This window comes from Leopardus geoffroyi, chromosome A2, assembly GCF_018350155.1.
Source record: "Leopardus geoffroyi isolate Oge1 chromosome A2, O.geoffroyi_Oge1_pat1.0, whole genome shotgun sequence".
NCBI lineage: Eukaryota > Metazoa > Chordata > Mammalia > Carnivora > Felidae > Leopardus > Leopardus geoffroyi.
The window spans coordinates 32,742,765-32,760,458 of record NC_059331.1 but is presented as its reverse complement, the minus strand read 5'-3'; the positions used below and the strand labels follow the sequence as shown (position 1 = coordinate 32,760,458).

Genomic DNA, 17,694 nt, shown 5'->3' with positions numbered 1-17,694 from the left:
TTTCAGTTTCTAAAGGAAAATACCATGAGAAGGGAGAATAGGTAGATGTGTGCTCTCCGTATCCCTAATGTTGTAAATCCTGTTTGCTGAGAATATTTTATTTCTGGGGTACCTGGGTGGCTCAGTCGGTTAAACATCTAACTCATGATTTCGGCCCAGGTCATGATCTCACAGTTTGCGAGTTCAAGCTCTGTATCAGGCTCCACACCAGCAGTGCAGACCCTGCTTGGGATCCTCTCTTCCTTTCTCTCTGCCCACTCCCCACAAATAATAAATAAATAAATAAATAAATAAATAAATAAATAAATAAATAACTTTAGAACATTTTATTTCCTCTCTACATCTGCTGTATCTATAGAAAGACTAATTGAGGTAGTCTTGTCGGTCTTGGATTGTGGGTGAACCCACTGATGGGACACTGGAGCCATCAGGCTGAGAAGGATGGGACACCCGCAGTGGGAGAAAGGCCAAGCTTGTGGCCCTTTGTCTAGGGGCGGGTGAAAGCGTGTCACAAAGGAATGGGGGGTAATGTCACGAAGGCTTTCCTCCTAAGGGAGGCCCCTGAGTCAAGAGCACACAAGATAAGACTCTGGAGAAAAATCTAGTTTTTTGTTAGGTCTGGGGAGACTGCTCAAGGAGTTCTGATCAGTAGATTTATCTGGAGAGGTATTCCAGAATGCCTAGTGTTAAATTCCACATTGCTTTAGGTCCTTGGCTGTCTGGAGGAGGATGCCGGTTAGAAGAAGAATCCCCTGAACTCATCAAGCAAAAAATAAGCACAGAAGTAGGTATGGACAATAGGGGGCAGAAAATCACAAGTGAGGATTAAAAAGCAGACCATCCCTGGGGGGTTAAAAAAAAAATCCTTATATATTTCTATACATTTTTAACAGACTAGGTTCTGGTCTTTGTTCCGTGACCATCTGGGTGGGTTTGTTTATACAAATATAGAAGTAGGAGCTGTAGAGATGTGAATTTCTCTGTTACAATGTCTTGGGCTGAAAGTAACACAAGATCCTTCCCCAAATGGACTTAGAGATTTTAAAAAGTTTGCTCAGGAAACAAAGTCTAGAGGTAGAGGGCCTGCAGGGTTAATTGATTCAGCACTCAAGGAATTTAGTTTTGTTAATCAGTGTAAGTAATGCCACACGCTATGTATTAGCCTACGTGCGCTGTTGTAAGAAAATACCATAGACCGAGTGTCTTGAAAACCGCAGACATTTATTTACAGTTCTGGAGATTCAAGATCAGGGTGCCAGCATGGTCAGGTTTGGTTGAGGACCTTCTTCTGGGTTGCACACTACTGAACTCCTTGGATTCTCACATGGTGGAAAGAGAGAGGGCTAGCTCTCTAGTCTCTTATAAGGCACCCATCCCATTGATGAGGGCTATACCCTCATGACCTAATCACCTCACCAAGGCCCCACCATCAAATACCATAAGTTTGTGTATTAGATTTCAACACATGAATTGGGGAACGATACAGTCAGTCTACAACATGCTTTAACAAACTAGTCCCGAGATCTCCATGGCTTAACACAGTACAATACTACTACTCATTTGTGTAAGTACTCTATGAAAATAGATACTTTTATCGCATCCAAGGACCTTGGCTTCATCTATGCTCCAGCTCTACCATCTTGAAGGCTTCAGAAGCACCCTAGCATGACCCAACCTGCAGATGGAGAAAGAGAAGGAATATGGAGGAACAAGCAGGACATTTTAGAGTCCAGGTCTAGAAGCTACAACTATCATAGTCTATGGATCAGGACTCCATTCTTTTGGCACTGTCTAACTTCACGGGAGGCTATTCAGTGTGATTTGCTATATGATCGGGAGGAAAAGGAAATGGGCTTGGTGAACTTAATATGTTATTTCTGTCTCATTGGTTCTTTCCATTTGTCTGCGGCCATTCTCAAAGTCACTTTCCTCCTCCTTCTGGTGGCAAGATGCCTGTAACACTTTTAGGTGTCCTATCAAACCATCATGGCTGAGGGAAGAAAAGAGACAATCTCTTTTTTGGGCTATCTCCTATGAATGAGGACACTTTTCTTATGAGCCCCTCAGGAAACCTTCTCTCACCTGTCTCTTGGCCTGGATTGGGTCACCTGCCCCTACCTATGTTTGTCAATCACTTCTTTGATAAGTCAAGCCTGTCCTCAGAGTTGGGGATAGGGGAGGTCCTCTGAAGCACGTGGTTGCTTGGATAGATGAATCCCTAAAAATCTCAGGGTTCTGTTAGGATGCAATAGAGGGAAATGTCAATCTTCCACGCATCAGCGTGGTGCATTCTGCAAACTTGGAAGGAACTAAATTGGTTTCCCTGGGCAATGAGTGTAGAGGGCACTAAGGAGGTGGACTGGTGATCTGACAAGTGTTCTGATCTGGTTGCTCTCTTCATCCCTTGTCTTCTAGCAAATTCTTCCTTGCCCTCAGGATACTTTTGTAGAAACAGGAAAAGGGCTGAATTTTTTCATCTGAGTTGACAAACAGCGAAAGAGAATACGGACGTGGAAGCTGGTGATCGAGGAGAAATGAGAAATGGCCGAAACCATTGGGAAGGCATCATAAACCTTGGTGTAAGACTGATCTGCCTTTAATTCATTCTCTGTTTTTCTCTTTCTCTTCATCCTATCCATTCATTTGTTTATCCATCCCTGGTACTGGTTCGTGTCCATGGTATATAAATGTTAACTCCCTGCCCTCAAGCAGCTCACAGACTGTGAGGGAGACATGCAAGTAGTCATAATATTGGGATCCAAGTGTTCACAGGATGCTTGAAAGCAGCACAGAAGCGTACTCAGTCCAGATTGACAGGCGACCCAGAAGGTTTCTGAAGGCTTAGTAGGAATAATGCACATAGAATGGATAGACTGCAGGTGAAGAATGATACTGGATAAGGACCCTGGAGGCTCCAGTTTATGCAGAGTCCTGGGGTCAGGAAAGTGAAAGGTACCTTAGGAATACTTTGAGTAGTTAATCATGGGCAAAGTCAGAACAATGGCTGCTAAATGCTATGAAGCATAACAAGGGGCTTGTTAAAATGCACTTAATGGAACCCATCACAGAGATTCTAACGAGTGAATCTGGGGTGAGATCCAGGAAACCAGCATTTTATTTTATTTTATTTTATTTATTTAAAAAAAATTTTTTTTGACGTTTATTTACTTTTGAGACAGAGAGAGACAGAGCATGAACGGGGGAGGGTCACAGAGAGAGGGAGACACAGAATCTGAAACAGGCTCCAGGCTCTGAGCTGTCAGCACAGAGCCCGACGCGGGGCTCGAACCCACGGACCGTGAGATCATGACCTGAGCCGAAGTCGGACGCTTAACCGACCGAGCCACCCAGGCGCCCCGAAACCAGCATTTTAAAGAAAACTCCCCAGGTAACTCTAAGGACAGGTCATTCTACAATCCACTATGAAACAAGGGTGTTGTGTGATGTGCTGGACGCTCGGAAAAAAAAAGCCGTGGTCTGTTGCTACTCAAAATGTGGTCCTTGAAGTCCTGGAGTGTCACCTGGAGCTTGTTAGAAATGCAGAATCCCAGGCCTCACTCTAGACCTTCTGAATCAGAACGCACATTTTAACAAGACCCTTAAGCAGTCTGATGAACATTGCAATTATTAATGTACCTCTGTGGAATTTGGGGGGCAGGTGCTATAAGTAAGTAGTCTTGTCGTTACTGGTTAGTTGCCGTATCTACTAAGTGATCGCAAGCCACTGAAAAGGTGCGGTTTAGGGAGTGGTGTGGTCAGATTTGTTCTTTCAATTGGAGATACTAATCGAGTATTTCTGTTTTGCTCAACATTCTCCCTATATTTTCCCTTTCTCTCTGTTCCCGAAAGTAGCCGGGCCTTTGACTTTTCCTTCAGCCTAGGTTTTTACCTCCATGATTGAGAACCAGTGTTGCCTGAAGACAATGCTTTTCTTGCCTTTTTGAAAGCCTAAGCTTGTAAAAGATATGGGACTAAGGGTCCTAGCTTATAGAGCCGAGGGAGAGTGATTGAGGTCAAGGATAGAGAATAAGGGAGTATTCCAAGGAATTTGGACGTACCTAAATGTGGTGAAGCTCACTGGGGACTGAGATGGGGCAGATCCATCCAATGCCCTATTCCTGGGTTGGGGAAGAGTGATGTGTACACAGCAAACCCAGAAAAGGACCATAAGCTGAAGGGGTCTAAAACTAGTCCAAGATGGCTATGTCCCCAGCAAAGCAGGGCAGCCAGAGTCTCCTTGGAGCAGTGTGCATAGATGCCCTAGCAGATAAATAGAACGTCACCCTCTTGCTTGGGGTTGGGTAAGACCTTGGGAACCGGGTGTTTCTGGGAGGGCAGAAACACCAATGATGACCGAGAATTTCCTGAATTCTTGAAAAGCTAAGCATTGGGAGTTAGACGATTTGATTTAAATGAATAAAAAACATAGAATTTCTTGTCGTCTTGAGATGAGAGATGAGATGCGACATTTAGAATGTTCCCCATAATGCTTCTTTTGTTGTGAATTTCAGGAGAGGCAAAAAATTATAGTAATGTGAACACAGTGGTTTTTTTTTTTCTTAGAATGAGAAAAAAATCACAAGTAACACATTTCAAAAAGCTGATAGATACCACACACATCACACAAAATCCAGAAAAAGAGCATTATACTTTTATTAGTTAACTGCCTGACATATCTCCATAGTTGAAGAACTTTTCATATGATATTTTATCATATTTTTTTCATAGTTTATTTATTTATTTTGAGAGAGAGGGAGAAAGAGAGGGAGAGAGCGTGCAAACAGGGGAGGGACAGAGAGAGAGAGAGAGGAGGGGAGAGAGAGAATACTGAGTAGGCTCCATGCTGTCAGTGCAGAGCCTGACGTGGGGCTCGACCTCATGAACCGTGAGGTCATGACTTCAGCCAAGATCAAGAGACAGACGTATACCTGACTGAGCCACTCAGGCACCCCTCATATTGTTTTTAAGGAGAGAATAGGAAGATATTAGAGATTCAATCTCTTCTCTCACATATTTGATCAAAATTTGATTTTTACTATTTGTGGCTTATAACGGTTATTTTCACCTGCACACATAGCAAGATCGTACATTGAAAAAATTGTTTTAAAAATTGTTGTCAAATTTGGGAAAACCTCTATTTCTTCCATATTGTAAGCTCTACGAATAGAAAGAGTGTTTTGCATATGAGCCTCTGGCTCTATATATTTCAATGTTTTTTTTTTTTTTTTTTTTTTTTCTTTTTAACATGTTTGTGCTGTCAGTTACTACAGGACACATTCATACTGAGATATGGCCTCCGGCTCAGGGCCTGCACATCACTACATGGAAACGACTATGAACCACATAAATACAATTTACTAAACCCAAATTAAATCTGTCTCCAACTTTAACACAATTCCAGCGGTGCTCATGGCCATTCCAGGACTTCAAATGAAAGCAGAAGTGTGAAGGAAGCCACATGGAACGAGACAGAAACACAGGGTGCTCAATGGCACAGTTTAGACTGTTGCCTCACCTTCTCAGTAAAGCAGAAACCTTCAAGAAGCCATCGGAGCTCTCTCCGTCTTTGACGTGGGAAGACTCCAGACAACGCATGCTGTAGTCATTGGTGCTGCCACGTTCCCATCATCCATCTGCCCTCTTTTCTCAGCTGTAAGTAACATTTCCAATAATGTTGGATGTGCCCCCCCCCCCTTTATCATTTTGTAGTTCTAGAACGACAGGATTGTAGGAATTCTAAACTTGCAGCAGTTTTCAGCCTTTCTGTTTTCCATCAGGCAGCGCTTTACTCTTGCTTGGTGGAATATCCAGGGCCTCCTTGCACATTTGAGTTTGGTATTATCTTTGAGTATCTCTCATATCTTCTACCGGGTGGTTACCATGTCTCTCTGGTTCTTGAGTTAAGGATGACCAATACATGCATGCTTATCTGGGGCCAGCTCTATGGATGCCACCACATACGTTATGCCTGCGTTCATCTTACAACTACATATATGTGTAAAATGTCATCTCTTCCATGAACCCACTCTCTCGTTCTCTCCAAGAGCAAAGGGACTCGTGCTCTTCTGAATCTCCCTTCCTGTCGACCGATAGTAGCTGTTCTCAACCTTGGCTACGCATCAGAATCATCTGTGCGTTGTTTAAACCAATCACAAGCAGGCAGGAATTTACCCCCAGTACATGGAATCGGCATCTCGAGAGGTGGAACAGAGGTATCTGCATATTTTTAAAAACTCTCCAAGTGATTCTGATGCACATGCATAGCTAAGTGCCACTGGTCCCTGTCTCTTGGGGGCTGCTTGTTCTTCCCCTCCTTGTGAAGCCGTTTTCTGTGGATGTCACTCTTCTCTCCTTCTGGATTTAAAACTCGGGATCTTATCAGTCTGCGGCCCCTTTCCTAATAGTTCCTCCACCCCAACACATGTACACAGTCTCTTTCGGTGCCGTATACAAAATAGGTAATGAAAAAAAAATAGGTAATGATTGCGTTGACAAATGTGATTATTAGCCTACGTTGAACAGTAATAAATACTGCAGCCAAAGAAAAACGTGCACGGTATCTGATAAAGGAAGTAAAACAATCTCAACATCCCAAATTTTTAATTAAGGAAAAAGTTGCAAACATCCAAGCCCTAAAAAGTTCATTGAAGAAGACTTCAATGAAATTTTAAGTTTAAGTAAAAAAAAAAAAGCTTTTTGAAATTGCAGAAACCTTTCATGTTCTTTAACAACAGATCAGTAAATACAGGCCACTCAGAAAAGACAAAAAGCCCCATACATTCGGTGTCCCTTCCAAGAGAAATCCTGTCATTTCTATCCAGGGCAGGCTACTTGATGTATGAAGTGTGTTCCAGTTTACTTCATGAGATAGTCAACCTGGCCTTTCAACTGGGCCCAGCTGGAGATCTGCACGTGACTCCAAGATGAACAAAATGCACACACGCCTTTCCAGCTCACTCTTATCTAAAATGCCACCAGGATTTATTCCTCTGGCTGAAAACTCGGTGCCATGATCGAAATGCAAATCCTAGCTAAGAATGTCCTGCTTTGCTGCCCTGAGCACTTCTACTGTCTTGTTAAATTCTCCCAGAAGCCTGGGAAGAAAGGCTTTACAGATGAGGAAACTGACAGAGTGAAGTGTTGGATTTGAACTCAGACCATCTTGGGGTTCATGGGCTCTGCAGTCTACCAAGATTTTAGGAACTACTGTGATTCATCAAGCTTTTGCAGTCACTTCTCTGCGTGACCACGTTTGATCAGCTGCACGGCTGAGATTTAGTTTTGATGGGTGGAGGGAATTGCTGGTCCAGAATTGGTGTGCTTGGGAAGGGGGGTGCCAAGGATCAAGAAAGGGGAGCCTCATAGTAGAGAGGTGAGAAAAGTTCTTAGTCTCTCCTGAAAAATGTCACAAAATGGACCTTCTCAGTCTCATCTTGTGACGGTCTCCTTCCTGCTTATTTGATTTTAACTCTGTGTTTATGTCTGCCCAACACATTGATTTTCACCTTTCCCGTGTCTCCCATTGGAAATGATTCTCCTCTCCTTCCCCCCTACTTTCCTCGCCTACTGCTATCAGGGTCCCCTTCTTCATGGAGAGTGAAAGTTCTTCAGGGAAACCTGTCCCTCCTGCTTAACTAGGCAAGACAAACCTATCACAATCACAACCTCTTAGAGCACTTTTGCTGGTCTATCATGGAACCCTGATGGGGTTCTGTGTGAAACAATAGACCAGCAGGGGGCACACTTAAAACAAAAACAAATACTACAAACAAACAAAAACGAAAACCAGGAATAAAAGATAAATGGAAAGGGGGCTTCTTGTTGTTCAAGACATGGGGAATGTCCACAGCCTTAGGCAAAGCTGAAACTCCTGGACCGGGTTAAAAAGAGCTCGTCAGAAAGCAAAGTCTGGCCTAGGAGGGGATGAGTCAAGAAAAGCACATGGACTGGTTTTTTAGGCACCCCTACTATGCATTCAATCCCCAGACATCTATCATAGGCCAATGTGTCTATCTTGAGATGATCACGGAGGTGGTGCTGGAGTTTACAAACCCAACGGAAATGGAACATTTGTCAGAAGAGCTGTCCCTGGAAGGGTGACGAGTACACTTCCAGAGGCTAGTTTATGCGGTCTCTTTGTGTGTCACCTTATCTCAGAGGTCAGCTTGGCTGCATCCTCTTTGCGTCAGTGATTCATAGAACATCCAAAGTTTTCTGGATCATTTTCCTACCAATATCTCGCCCAGAGAGCTGAGTAGTGGCTAATCAAGAGAAAAATACCCAGGCCCAATTTTTGAGGTAGGAGTAAGGATTTGTGCGTTATTTGGTATTAGGGTTCTGCCCTTACATTACTTATTCTTTGCAAGTAATCTTTTGCAAACCAGAAGCACTGACCATCAATTTTATGAGATACACTTCTCAGAAGTCTCCAGAGCATGCCACCATTTTTTTTTTTTTTTTTAATTCTCTGATCTGTCTCATTGAGTTTAGTTTTAGGTTGTGATTGGAACTCCTAATTAATCTCTGCAAACATGGAGATGTGGAGAGGAACTCAGCAGAAAAGCAATTAAAGAGCTCTCTATGATTGTTTTTCCCATTAACCAAGTCTATTGAAATCACTAGGCCAGCTGTGGCAAGTCTATTTAATAACTTTCTTTTCATTTCCTGATTTCTTACTCAGTTTCTCCTGAACTCCTCATTCCTGGGCAGCCTGGATTATTGTTTGCTATTTCCGTCCATATGCTACTTTAAAATAATCACATGTGGATTTATGTTGAAGTCTGCCCCTTAGAACTGATTTCCTTGGCCAGCAGTTAGCAATGATGGAAACCAATGTAACAAAGGCCTGAGATAAATGATGAAGGAATATAAACAAGAAATGTATCTTCCCCTCCCCAGCATAATGTTCAATAAGGTGCTGAAATAATAAATTTTATTTTTAATTAAAAATAAATCTTTCCCCGAAAAGGCCCCTCATGTAGTGAGGCACAAGGGGGCAGTGTTACGTCAAATTACATTAAATTAAACTTCACGAAGATGTGATTCCTTGTGGAAACTTGGAGGGATTAGATTAATCATGATGTTGGAAATGAGAATCCCTTGCTAGTGGCCGAAAGAATGTGAATAATGCAAGAGGAAAGTTCAAAACCCATCATCCAGTGCTCAGATCCATGGACCATGCTTCGTGTTAGCCAATAGACAGATCTGAGAAGAGGTGAGAGACTAATCTTCAGCGACTGAGCCTTATCAGGGACTTTGCAGGCCATGACACTCTTGAATCCATTCTTAATGGCCTTTGGATTTTAAAAGTCATGACAATATTTATAATTTGGTATTGTTCTAGAGAGCTCTAGAGAGATGGTGCTAGGCCAAAGAAAAGGTAGGGGGTGGGCGGGGGGAGATAGTTGAGAAAAAACCCTCATTATTGCAAAGTTTTTGTATCTCAGTGTTCTAGGGTCAGTGGACTTCAGGTCTTCCCTTAAGCATCTGGGCAGCTGAATGTGATTCAAGCTCCCAAGATGCATTAGTGTTTCAGGTTCTACAAGGTGCTAGCCAAGGGGTATGATTGGCCTATGAACCAAGTGGTCTTCATTGTGTGGGCTTTGTCCCTATTTGCATGCCTCATATTCTTCTGGTATCTTCCTCCTTCCCTCTGGTTATCATGATTTCGTTTTCCCTCCACAGGATACTTCCATCGACTACTCCTTGATGATTCCTCAGAAAGTCTCTTCGTCATCTTGTGCTTCATTTCTACACCTATAGAAATTGGTCAGAATGAAACTATAAAGTTTACACATGAAATAAAATGAGGTGAGTCTTTAGCATAATGACTGGCACATTTGTTTTTTAATAAATGGTAAATACTTGTATTATCACTCTGTTTCTTTCAGTCTGTGATATGAATGATATCACTTCTCTCATAATTTTAAGGTATTTTCAGCATCACAATATCCTTATTTTTTTTAATGTTTAATTTTTTTTTGAGAGTATGAGAGTGAGAGAGAGAAAGCACAAGGAGGGGAGGTGCAGAGAGAGAAGGAGACACAGAATCTGAAGCAGTCTCCAGGCTCCAAGCTATCCGCACAGAGCCAGATGCGGGGCTTGAACCCACGAACTGTGAGATCATGACAAGCTGAAGTGGGACGCTTAACTGACTGAGCCACCCAGACACCCCTAAAAAATTTTTTTTAGAGAGATTTACTAAAATTAGGTTGATGCTGTAATTGCTAACTTATCATTCAAGCTGGGACACCTTTGAAAGTGAAAGGTAATGCTATTAATAATTATGCTAGAATAACAGGCATAAAGCTGGACTATCTTAGCCAAATCAAGATGAATGGTCATGGTATTATACAGGTTTTGCTGAAGCAATATTCAGATTCGAAATGCAGGAAGCCTGTCAAATGAAGCTTTATGATCCAAGCATGCAATGAGAAATGTCCATTGCAGGAATTGCAGAGAGAAGGAAACATAGCCGTTGGAATCCTTTTCCCAATGTCATTGGAATAGAAGCTCTATCCTTATGCTTTTTAGTATGAAAATCTCCAATACCAACAAGAAAACCATGCCTATGTCAAGCCTCCAGCCCAATGCTTCTTAGAATCTAGGGCCTGTTTCTCCTGAACCTCTCTCTTTCTCTCTTTTTTTTTTTTTTTTCAGGCCAATTTTCACAGCCCTGAAAGCTGGGTGGGGAGTTTTGATTATTTCCTAGCACCTGGAGAGTTTGCAGGTCCTGTTGGGTATGGGGCTAGGCCTAGGGATAGGATACCATTGAAATATCACCTACTCAGGGTAGGACTGTGGGAACTCAGGCCAACTCAGTGCCCCACCTCCATGGTGCCATTAGATTCTGATTACATTAGATTCTGATCACATTACATTCTGTGTATTGTCTATTGAGGACAAGAAAATCTGTCTCATTCATCATTGTCACCAACCTATGAGGACAGTGCCTGGCACATAGTTCAATGTCCTTGAATTAAGGAGGAAAGAAAATAATGATGTAAGCCCCTGAAGAGTTGGAAGGAAAAGCTGCCAACACCCAGAAAGGACACACAAGATCCTTCCAAGGAAGACATAAAAATTATAATTATAGCAACTAACCATTTATTGTGCTCTTACTATGTGCCAGGGCTTGCTAAGCACTTTATCTTGTGATTTCATTGAATCTTTACAGTGCAGTAGTCTTATTTCCGTATTATAGAGGGGGAAACTGAGGCGCAGAGATTTTGACAGCTTGCCCCAAATCATATGGCTGCTAAGTCAATTTAGACAAATGTGAAGGCTTCAGACAGAGCTGCCAAAGGAGTTTCTGGGAGGTAAAACAAGGCAGGGGCTCTCCAAGGTGGGTGAGTGGCACTTCCATACTAAAGCTAACATGAAACCATCATTAACCCAAAATTCTATGATCATTTCCTTCTAAAAAACGTAGACCTATCCATCAAGACATTTACCTGTTCTTTCTCTGTTCTCTGAGAATCTTTTTTTCCACATAGTTTGGACTCTGGTGACTTCTCCACTTTTAAATGATTTCTCTTTGGAGAGGTTACTTGAGTTCCTTAAAAAAAAATCCAATACTGACTTAGCAAGTGCCACTTGCCACAACTGGTAATGTTTGTGGGGTTGGTGCAAAGGGTTTTGAGTAGTTAAGAAAGATTTCCTCTAAGTAGAGAAGAGAAGTCATTTACTTCTCTGGTTGGTATTTGCTGGTGAATTCACTCTAATTCTACTTGCCTATTACAGCTTCTCCTTGGGCACTTCCTGAGAGCCAGGTACATTTGCCCCTTTCCTTTGTCTCACAGATTAATGGGCAGCGATCTGCCTTACAATGTGCTGGCTCCTTGCATCCCTCCTGCTGAGTCAGAAACAATCTGCTAATAGGACAGATTCTAGCCTTTTGCAAAGATTCTTGCCTGCTGTTTTGACACCATTCCAGGACATGTTGTTGGTGGGTAGGAAAGAAGGAGATACGGGCAATTGGAATTGTTCTCCCAATATTATTTTGTAGCCCAGATATCTTAAAAGAGCGAGCACATTGTGTTTGGTGTGTGTTTGGTGTGTTTAATTGATCATTGTAAACAACAACAAAATCAATATTTTTAGTCTGCTCTGATTGTATGCTTGACAGCTCCTATTTAAGAATGGTCTAGGAGTTAAAACTTTATAGTTAAAGCTCCCTGCTATTTAGAGGATGGAGTATTTTTTTCCTGCACAGCATCTGTTTTATATCCCTCAGGATGATCTAGGTATTGACGCTATAGCAAACAACCCAGTATCTTAATAATGCCTAACAAGAAAGGTTTATTTCTTTCTCAGATGCATGTCTATGGTGTTTTGTCTGGGGGTTATTCTTAGACATTCTCTCCGAGACCCAGGTTGGGGAGGTTTTATCTAAATGCATGCTTCCTTGGTCACTGCAGCAGTGGGAATAAAATATGGAGAATCAGATATAGGCCTACAAAGCCTCTTCCAGTAGTGACACGAGCTCATATTTTGTAGGCCAAAGCAAGTCACTTGTCCACATCTAAATTCAAAGAAACTGGGAAGTATAAACTTATCATGTGCCTTGAAGGCAGAAAGCTAAAAATACTTGGTGAACAGCACTAATGGCCTCCATACCTTCTTTTTTCCCATCAACTTTTTATCATGGAAATTACAGACACAGAGAAATATTGAAAAGTTATATCTTGGAGTGAACATCCATATACCTTCTACTCCTAGACTCAACGATGGTTCAGTATGGGCATACTTGGACTCTTCTCTTTTTGTCTTTGTCTATCTGTTGGCCTGGCTCTTTCTACTTTGTGTGTGTGTGTGTGTGTGTGTGTGTCCGGCCCTCTCATAATGGTAAAATACATGAGTTTTGCTTTGAGAAAACAGATTTCCCATCTTTTTTTTTTAAATAAATTTTTAAAAATGTTTTTATTTTTGAGAGAGAGAGAGAGAGATTGAGAGAGAGAGAGAGAGAGAGACTGTGACCAGGGGAGAGGTAGAGAGTGAAGGAGCCACAGAATCTAAAGCAGGCTCCAGGCTCTGAGCTGTCAGCACAGAGCCTGATGCAGGGCTTGAAGTCATGAGCCATGAGATCATGACCTGGGCCGAAGTCGGATGTTTAACTGAGTGAACCACACAGGCACTCCTAGATTTCTCCTTTTTAATCATGTAATTGTAGGACACTGACAACTTGACTTCTCCCAAGCTCCCTTGTAGTTGCTGCAAGAGGAGACTCTTCTTCCTTGTCTGGCTCGTGCACTATGAGGAGGTGGTGTTCAAACTGCTGTGGCCAGTTTGCGTCCATGAAGAGAGAGCTAGGAACCACTAAGGGCTCAGCACGGGAAGCCTGAGGGGAAAGCCAACAAGGGAGGAATCAGACTAAAGCGAGAGGAAGGAATAGGTCCTTGATGGTGATGTTTGAGTCTACTCTGAAATCAGGTTTACTTCTGGGCTTTTCATATGGGTGAGAAAATAAATAGCCTTTTTAATGTCTACGAATGTAAGTAAGAGACTGGAGGAGAAGACCCCTGTGAACACCATGACACCTAAGTTGTGTCATGTGATACGTGGCTTGTGAATGATGACTGACTACATAAAAGTCGTCTAGCACATCTGCCTTTCTCATCTACGATCACCCATTTCATGATAATACAGAGTTACCATTTGTATAAACAAAACTGTCCTCATCTAGGCTTTTGATTTCTTATATTTTTCAGGATATTTGAAATTGCAAGTGGCCAGTACAAGCCAAACGTGGCTCATGTAATGGGTAAGCCTGGTGGTGGCTCATGCTTCAGGCATGACTGGCGGAATCCGGGGGTTCAAATGATGTTTCCCTCATCCTGCATGTGGGCTCTCCCCTCAAGGTAGGGAAAAAATGAGCTCTAGCCATCGCAGAATCACACTGACCCAGTTAAACGGTCCCAGAAGGAAGAGGTACTTCTCTCCACCTGTGTCCATATATGCCTTCAGGGAAGGCGCCTGCTCAGATCACTTGCCCTTTCTCTGTCCATTGCCATTGCAGAGGAATCCTGGAATAATTTTGTTCTCGTGGGCAGGGACAACATGATTGACCACACGTGAAATAGGTGGTGATGGTGGCGGGTGTCACTTCCAGAAATAAGGGTGCTAGTTAGATGAAAGCAATGGGATCCTCTCCATCCACCCGCGTACCCATGCAGCCAGCTACCCAGACAAGTGGGCAGTCATTCACTGACAGCGTATTGTAGCCATCGCAGTATGCTAAGCCATGTCTGAGATTCCTAAGGACAGTGAGACACAACTCACAAATCAAGACGGCGCAAGGTCAGAAGAGCTAAGCGGGGTAAGGGAGACGGTGGAAAGCCTACGAACGTTCAGCTGAAGGAACTATTCCCTATAGCTAGGGGAAATTGGGAATGACTTCTCAGAGATAGCATAGTGATGTAGTGCATGTGTTACTGGCACTTAAAAACTAGGGTTTGATTCGTGGCTCCTCTAGTTATTAGCTGCGTAACATTGGCACTCTTTAGATTTGCTTCACTGTCTCCAAAAGGGGAGTAAGATAGGATCTGCCTCATAGGGACATGGTGTGGAGATGAGGCACGCGTGAGCTTTTAGCATCACGCCTGGCGTGAAACAAAAGTTCAATGAATGGCAGATGTCATGGTTTTGTTGCAGTGGTTTTGAGAGCTTTATTTGAAAAGTTGCACCTGGAAAAGAAATGTGGCATCCTTAATGACATTTGTGAATGTCCTGAGGGTACTGAAAGCTGGCACGATCACGAAAACACCCGTGTCTTGTTTGTAGGAATGAGGGAGGACAGCGTCCCTGTTTTTCATGATGGACAGTAGCCGCATGGTGGGTGGCAGCTGGATTGTGTCATACCCAGTTGTGTGCCTGAGACTGTGCGTTTCCTACTGAAGAGGACAAAGAGACATCTAAAGAAAAATAGACGTGAATCATAGGGAAAAGGGCACTGGGTCTGTTTTGGATTAGTGGAGAGGAAATGGGTGGAAAACATTTGGTTGTTTGAGCATAAGAAGAGCTATTTAAAAAGTCCCAGGTTTGTGTGTTCTCCAGAATGTTTCTTCCTAGTAATAAAGCCTGCGAAGTCATGTGACACAGGAAAAAAGATGTAATTTGGATTTGGAAGAACGGGCTTTAGCCTTGACCCGACCAGGTTCTGCTTTGTGAATGGGGGAAAACTCACCTAGGGTGGTCAGCCTCATTTTCCCCACCGGCAATTCAGGGTGATGCTCTGCCTTCCTCGCAGGGTTTCAGCGGGCACGCGGGGGAATCAAGTGACTTAATGAAATATGCGTTGTTGGAGGAGTCGTTAGCACTATGGGACAGTGCAAGGACTATTAGGCACAGGGTACAAAGGAGTGTGGTGAAGCCAAGACGGCACCAGGACCCCATATCACAGTGTGGGGCTCTTCTACCTGGGGTGTGTACCAAAGCCTGGAATTCATAGTCCCGTCTTTCAGGATGACTTCTTTGCCATGAGGGCATTTCGATATTGTGTTTTTCATTTCGTTGAAAATCTAACAAAACAACGTAAGCATGTTCTACATCATCTGGTTCCCCTTATAAACAAGTATTGCCATGCAGTGCCCACATTTGCATTGGTGTTTATAACTGTGTTGGAGTCAAGAAGAACTACTTTGATTGTCCCAGGCTAAAGAGTGAAGGCAGACTTTATACACAAATTATAAATTCCTGCCAAGAAAAGGCTATGTAATATCATGAGGTACTGTAGGAGCAACGCGAGGAAATTTGCAAGTGGTGATTTAGGGTCAGCAAAAGCCTCTCTCATATTACAATTTGCATTAGTATGAATTTTTAGTTTTGTTTGGATTTACTTGTTTATAGTCATGATATTTATCAGTAAAAGAAAGGCTTGCCTGGTTTTTTTTATTGGTATTGTGTTAATATTGTAATAACAATAATTATCACTTTAAATTTTTTTTTAATGTTTATTTATTTTTGAGACAGAGAGAGACAGAGCATGAATGCGGGAGGGGCAGAGAGAGAGGGAGACACAGAATCCAAAGCAGGCTCCAGGCTCTGAGCCATCAGCCCAGAGCCCGACGCTGGGCTCGAACTCACGGATGGCGAGATCGTGACCTGAGCCGAAGTCGGACTCTCAACCGACTGAGCCACCCAGGCGCCCCAATAATTATCACTTTAAAAGTTATTTAAGCAAAGTTTGGGGATTGGCATGACTTTATTTTTTCATTAAAAATGACGCTTATGGTATTTGTTTGAGGAACGGTATTGTTGAATGTAAAAGCTTGCGCTTGAAATAAGCACATGAAAAAATGCTTAATATTATTGGTTACTGGAGGCATGCAAATTGAAACCATAGCACAGTATTACCACATGTCCATCAGAGTTGTTACAATGAAAAAGACTAACCCATACCAAGTGTTGGTGAGAATATGGAGCCAGTAGTACTCTCGTGTGGTGCTGGGAAGAGTGAAAAATGGTGTAGTCACTCTGGAAACCAATCTGGTAGTTTCTCAAAGAGTTGAAGACAATTAATGTATGACCCAGCCATTCCACTCCCAGGTATTTATGCCAGAGAACTGAAAGCATATATTCACACAAAGATACTATCTGAGTGCTCATAGCCGTGTTATTTGTAATCGTCTCAAACTAGAAATAATCTATATGTTCATCAACAGGTCAGTCGATTAACAAATGGTGGGATAGCTGTACAGTGGGTTATTATTGAGCAGTAGAAAGGCATGAACCATTGATACACCCTACAACATGGATGTATCTCAACATCAATGTGCTGAGTAAAAGAAAACAGCCAAAAAAGGTACACAGTTTATGGTTGCATTTATATAAAACTCTAGAAAATGCGAATCAGGGTGTATGTAGGGACAGAAAGGTCGGTGGTTGCCTGGGGGTGGGGTGGGCTCAGGGAGAGAGGGATGACAAAAAGCATGGTAAAGTCGGGGAGAAGGATCAAATCTTTTCTTGATTGCGGCCATGATTTCACAGATGTAGACAATTCACAACTCACCACCTCATCCCCTTTAAGTACTCATATTTATCTTATGTCAATTATAGTTCAATAAAGGTGTTAAAAAAAAACCACAGTGTCCCCAAACTTGCCACCAGGCAGGCTTGGCTTTTAATGTCAGCTTTGCCTCTCACTATTAATGTCAGTGTGGGGAAATTGCTTCATTTTTTGAGCGTCAGATGTGAAACGGATATACTACCTACCCCAGAAGGCTGTCATACAATCAAGTGAAATATATGTGCCTTCTAGCAAAGTACTCAGTACGTACTGAATACCCAGGATGGGGTATTATCCCCACCCTGGAGTGGGTATTGTACCTAGCAGAAAGCAATGTGGGTCATATGCGTAAACATCTACTCTCTGATTTCTGGAGATCATAGCACATTCCGTGCACTTCTGTGAATACTGCAGTATAAATGTACTGCCTTCCACCTAAGAATCTTGTATGCATAGATACTAACAATAAAAGCACCCACTGCCCAGGCTGCATGCTATGTTAGGGCAAACAGAATCTCCAGGTGTGAGAACCAGGTATCAGTGTTTTGAAAGCTCCAAGGTGACTCAGCTGTACAGGGACATGAGAGAACTCCATCTCTGTGCTCCTCAAGGTCTCATCCTTAGACCAGCCGCATAGCATGTGGCAGTTTCTTAGACATGCGGCATCTCAGGCCCAAGCCAGATCTGCT

General features: G+C 42.7%; 1 long non-coding RNA gene across 2 annotated transcripts; it reads left to right on the top strand.

Annotated features, from left to right (window-relative positions):
* Nucleotides 1-317: 317 nt before the first annotated feature.
* LOC123607591 lies at nt 318-15,930 on the top strand. Of its 2 annotated transcripts, none has more exons than XR_006716790.1 (5): nt 318-784; nt 2,416-2,579; nt 5,402-5,652; nt 9,685-9,810; nt 13,710-15,930. It is a non-coding gene; the product is annotated as an uncharacterized LOC123607591 (long non-coding RNA). The 2 variants fall into 2 exon arrangements; XR_006716789.1 differs by having other exon boundaries at nt 318-788.
* Nucleotides 15,931-17,694: the final 1,764 nt, after the last annotated feature.